At 46.6% G+C, this 6000-nt stretch overlaps 1 pseudogene; it reads right to left on the bottom strand.

Moving 5' to 3' along the window:
- Positions 1–450: 450 nt before the first annotated feature.
- LOC129043538 (adenosylhomocysteinase-like) lies at positions 451–1752 on the bottom strand (annotated as a pseudogene).
- Positions 1753–6000: the final 4248 nt, after the last annotated feature.

Below are 6000 nucleotides of genomic sequence, written 5' to 3'. Positions count from 1 at the left end.
TAGCTCCTTCTCATCTGTCATGGGCTGAGGAACCACTGAACCTGTAAACCATGAGTATAAGCCCACAGACCAGGAACACGGTATAAGTTCACAGACCAGGAACCTTACCTGAATGGTAAGGTACATGGGCTTTGTAACTCCACTACCAACTTCCAAACTAAGGAAGGACTGACTTAATGAGCAGTTCCAAGACCACTCAACTCATGGTTCCCTGTGGATGCCTCCCTTGTACCTCCGTCATGACCAGGGCTTGAGGAGGGGCCTCTCAATTCCCCCTGCCACACTTGATATAGTGTGAGGGATGCAGCAGAGGCCAAAAACTGAGTGACCAGCCCCATCGATGGGGAACACTGACAAACCAATCGCAAAGTTGGTGCCATTTGCTCTTAGGGAGGAGAGGCGGGGCCTGAGCAAGGACAGCAACTGGAAAGTGAAGGGCAGGCCTGACCCTCAGCAGCAGTAGTGATCTGGCTTGAAGGGGCCATCATGGGACGTACTCAGCTACTGGGCTTGCTTCTCAGTTAGCTTGGTCAATTTCACATTCAGCTTGGCCAGGGGGCACCTCAGCCACTGCCTCATCCAGCTTCTTGGGCAGGAAGTGAACCCCAATGGGGTACTTGTCTGGGTAGGTCCACAGCGCAATCTGCACCATCACCTGGTTGATGAAGGAGTTACTCCCCACAAAGCTGGGGCGGCCCATAGCACAACCCAGGTTGACCAGCCAACCCTCAGCCAGCACGATGATGTGGCACCCATTCTTCAGCCAGTACCAGTCCACCTGGGGCTTGATGTTTACCTTCTCCACAGCATTCCTGTTGAGCCATCCGACATCGATCTCCACATCAAAATGTCCAGTGTTACACAAGATGGCATCATCCTTCATCTGCTCAAAGTGCCGGCCAAGGATGATATCGACACAGGTTGTGGTGGTGACAAATGTTGCCCTCCTGACAGGCCTCGTCCATGGTGGTCACCTCATAGCCTTCCATGGCAGCCTGCAGTGCACCGATGGGGTCAATCTCAGTGATGATTACGCAGGCTCCAAAACCCTGCAAGGCCTGGGCACAGCCCTTGCACACATCACCATAGCCTGCTACCACTGCTACCTTGCTGGCAATCATCACGTCTTGGTCCACTTGATGCCATCTGTAAGGGACTCCCGGCAGCCATAGAGGTTGTCAAATTTTGCTTTTGGTGATGGAGTCATTGACATTGATGGCAGGCACCTTCAGGATTCCATTGGCCATCACCTTATATAGGTTGTGGACCCCGGTTTTGGTCTCCTCAGAGATGCCTCAGATGCCCGACATGAGCTGTGGGTACGTACATGGTGTGGACGAGGTTGGGAAGGTCACCTCCATCATCCAGAATCATGTTGAGGGGCCCGTCCTTGAAGTACAGTGTCTGTTCAATGCACCATGGGTACCCCTCGTTCATTTTGCCCTTCCAGGTGAACACTGGCATGCCAGCCTCGGCAAAGACAGCCACTGCATGTTCCTGGATGGAGAAGATGTTGCAGCTAGACCACTGCTCCTGAACACCCAGGGAAAAAAAGGTCTCAATGAGGATGGCCATCTCCACAGTCATTTGCAGGCAGCCAGCAATGCAGGCACCCTTCAGTGGCCTGGAGGCCGAGTAAAGCTCCTGCATGCCCATCAGGCCTGGCATCTCATTCTCCACAATGTCTAGGGCCTTGTGTCCCCAGGTGGCCAGGCCAATGTCAGCAACTTTGTAGGGCAGTTTGTCAGACATGCTGGCGGCACCTTTGATGGACAAGGGCAAAGGGGGCTGGGCCATAGTCTGGGGACAGGCACTGGGTGGGCAGTGTTGGGCAGGCAGCGCTGGGCAGGTGAGTATCACTTTTTATAGATGTATAGTATTTCTACATAGAAACATCATAGAGCACAAAGTACTCAACTAATCCTTTGTTAACTGTTTAGATTTTTCTAATTTTTATAATTATATAACACTCTGGTGAACATTTTTGTACATACATATTTACATCTGATTATTTATTTCCTTTGGATAGATTCTTTTTTTTTTCTCTTTTTGGGACAGGGTCTCGCTCTCTCCAGGGTCAGGCTGGAGTACAGTGGCATGATCATGGCTCACTGCAGCCTCAACTTCCCAAGCTCAGGTGATCTCCCACCTCAGCCTCCCAGGTAGCTGGGGCTACAGGTGCATACCACCATGCCCAGCTAACTTTTAGTAATTTTTTTTTTTTTTTTTTTTTAGTAGAGACGGGGTTTCACCATGTTGCCCAGGCTGGTCTTGAACTCCTGGGCTCAAGTGATCTGCCCACCTCAGCCTCCAAAAGTGTTGGGATCACAGGCATGATCTGCTGTGCCTGGCCTTTGGATAGATTATTAAAAGTGGAAATAATGAGCCTGGTGCAGTGGCTCACGCCTGTAATCCCAGCACTTTGGGAGCCCGAGGCAGGTGGATCACCTGAGGTCGGGAATTCGAGACCAGCCTGACCAACATGGAGAAACCCCATCTCTACTAAAAATACAAAATTAGCTGGGCATGGTGGCGCATGCCTGTAATCTCAGCTAATTGAGAGGCTGAGGCAGGAGAATCGCTTGAACCCAGGAGGTGGAGATTGTGGTGAGCCAAGATCGCGCCATTGCACTCCAGCCTGGGCAAAAAGAGCGAGACTCCGTCTCAAAAAAAAAAAAAAAAAAAAGTGGAAATAATGGGTCAAAGAGTATAAACACTTATAAGCCTTCCTGGAACAGTTGTATCACTTTATATTTCTATCAACGGTGAGAGACCATAACAAGTATTACCAGTTTGTAAAAATTTTTGCCAAATCAATAGGTTAAAAAAATGGCAACTCCTTATCTCAACTTGCAATGCGTTAATTACTCAACTTGCATATGCAGTATTTCATATTTCTTAGTCATTTGTATTCCTTTCTGTGACTTGTCTGTTAGTGTCCTTTGCTGGGCCGACTTTGTGAACAGTGGCCCCGGTAATCCTACAGTTGTCTGCAGAAGATGCCAAACCTTGCATTTAGCCACATCTGATAGGAGGCCAGCCTCCGGCAGGATTAGAAATAGTCCATGTCAGCATTGCTGTTTCAATGAAACCAGAAAGGGGAAAGGTGTCTGTGTTTTATTGGAATCTGGGAGATGAAGTTATTTTGCTGAGCCCTATCTATCATATTATTATACCTTCTTTTCTCACTCCCAAAGCTTCTTTTCTTAAATGCTTTTCTAGCAGAAGGGTTAAATTTGGTGCATGTGTGTCCTTTCCTTCAGTATGTGTTCACTGACCTCCTACTATGTGCAACACATAGCGGCCACATTAATGGACTGTAGCATAGAGAGAAGAGCCTGGGCTTTTGAGTCACAAGGGCCTTGGGCAAGTCCCTTAAGCTCTTGGAGGCTCAGTTTCTTCTTCTTTGAAGTGCAGATGAGAGCCCTGTCTTTGAGGAATAAATGTGTTCTGAATATAAAACTCCTGGAACAGCATCTGCCACATCATAAGTCTTCACAGACAATTTTTTTTTTAAATTTTTTCAAGATGGAGTCTTGCTCTGTCGCCCAGGCTGGAGTGCAGTGGCACGATCTCGGCTCACTGCAACCTCTGCTTCCCAGGTTCAAGCAATTCTCCTGCCTCAGCCTCCCGAGTAGCTGGGATTACAGGCGTCTGCCACCACGCCTGGCTAACTTTTTTGTATTTTTAGTAGAAACGGAGTTTCACCATGTTGGCCAGGCTAGCCTTGAACTCCTGACCTTGTGATCCACCCACCTCGGCCTCCCAAAGTGCTATGATTACAGGCATGAGCCACCGCGCCTGGCTCACAGACAATTCTTGAGCCATTTCTGTGTATTTGACACTGTATAAGGTGCTGACTATAAAGTGAGAAATCAGATGGGGCCCTTTACAGCATCTCATTTGTCTAGGAGAAAAGTCAGGCTGCACATTGGCTCCAACAAGGCCCTCTCTGACCCCTGCTGTTCTGTGGTCCTTCCCCAGGCCTTTGGCTCCAGGTCTCATGGGCCTTAGCTACAGTTCTGGGGCCAATAGGAAAAGTGCCAGTCAATGTTCTGTTACACAGTGTCACAGCTATAATTTTTATTTTTTCTTTTCTTCTTACGATTATTAAGTATTTTCCCTTTATAGTTAAGGGTGTCAGTGGGAGCCAGCGCCTCAGTTTGATTTCTAGCTCTATTACTTACTAAGTGACCATGGGCAAGTTGCTTAACCTGTGACCTAGTTTCCTTAGCTGTAAAATGCAGGTAATAATAGACTATAGACTGAATGTTTGTGTCCCCCTAAAATTCATACGTTGAAATCCTAACTTCCCGTGTGAAAGTATTTGGAAGCCTTTGGGAGGTGATTAGGTTATGAGGGCAGAGCCATCGTGAATGGAATTAGTGTCCTTTTAAAGGACACCCAGGGAGCTCACTGAATCTGCTGGTGCCTTGATCTTGGACTTCTCAGGCACCAGAGCTGAGAGAGATACATTTTTTGTTGTCTACAAGCCACAATCTACAGTACTTTGTTGCAGCAGCCCAAATGGACTAAGACATAATAGTACCTATTTCCTGGGGTTTTTAGGATTAAACAAAATAATTCATATGTAGCTCTTGGTATAGTGTCTAGCATAGACTATGAGCTCAATTATTTACTATTAATATTTGCTATACTGTCTTCATAGCTACACTTACAATGACTTTATATGATTAAATTTAACAGGTATAATAATACCTTTCTTTGATGGCAGATATGTAAGGTGTTTCCAATTTTTAAACACAAACATAATTCCTAAGAAAGTCATCTTGTAGTTTAGAGACTAAGGAAGATTTAAGATTAAGGAAATTTAAAAATTAAATGTTGAATGGACATTAATACATTTAAATTACTGATATCTTTCCAAAAAATTCAATATTTTCTATACATATGACAGGCTAATATCCCATCTTAAAAGCCCTGGCATGGATGATCCTTGCCTAAGGCAGAGAGCTGACCTGAATCACTCGACAAGGTCTCCTAGTCATTTGCTCTGTGGCTCTCCTGGCCAAGAAGCTGCATCAGCTTTTTTCCCCTTGCCAGAGAACCTCTGATACAGCAAAGCTCAGGGCCAACCCAGCATTTTTCAGATATCATTTGGAAATATCAGGTAGGGCAACTGTCAGGCCATGTCACCTGATGGGGAACTTATGGGGCAGGGGTTTCTGCTCTGGTCCTTCAGCCAACAAGGCTCAAAGTTAGCAATGGTATAACAAAAATATGAACCTACACAGCTTGAGCACCGTCTGTGTGCTAGGCTCCGTAAAAACATTCTCCTCAATCCTTAGCTCAACAAATGAGAGATGATTTATTGGCCCCATTTAATAGATGAGAAAACTGGCCTAGCACGGTGGCTCATGTCTGTAATCCCAGCACTTTGGGAGGTCTAGGCCGGAGGATCACCTGAGCTCAGGAGTTCAAGACCAGCCTGGCCAACACGGTGAAACCGCGTCTCTACTAAAAATACAAAAATTAACTGGGCCTGGTGGCAGGTGCTTGTAATCCCGGCTACTCGGGAGGCTGAGGCAGGAGAATCGATTGAACCTGGGAGGCGGAGGTTGCAGTGAGCCAAGATCGCGCCACTGCAGTCCAGCCTGGGCGACAAGGGTGAAACACTGTCTCAAAAAAAAAAAAAGGGGGGGAAACTGAGGCTCAGAGAGGTGAAAGGTTTCCTCCAAGGTCACAGAGTTGGCAGTCATGACCCAAGTCTGTCTGACTCTAAAGACACAAGCTCCTCCCACAAGCACCACAAGACCTCAATTAATTCAATTTAACCAGCATGGGTTAGCACTTACATGTGTTGCCCTTGCTAGGTACTGAGAACAGGGAGAACATCTGATGTAAGAGACACACACATAAATAACAAGTTCTAGTATTAAGGCTGATGCATGCCTATGAGAAGTAATAAAGCCATGTGGGCAATTCAATTTATCCTGTTGTATATATTTCTGAAAGCCATCCTTAATCCTTTTAGGAAGA

Source organism: Pongo pygmaeus, chromosome 13 (genome assembly GCF_028885625.2).
Source record: "Pongo pygmaeus isolate AG05252 chromosome 13, NHGRI_mPonPyg2-v2.0_pri, whole genome shotgun sequence".
Taxonomy (NCBI): domain Eukaryota; kingdom Metazoa; phylum Chordata; class Mammalia; order Primates; family Hominidae; genus Pongo; species Pongo pygmaeus.
Note: the sequence above shows the minus strand (reverse complement) of the source record. Positions and strands in the feature narration are given on the sequence as shown.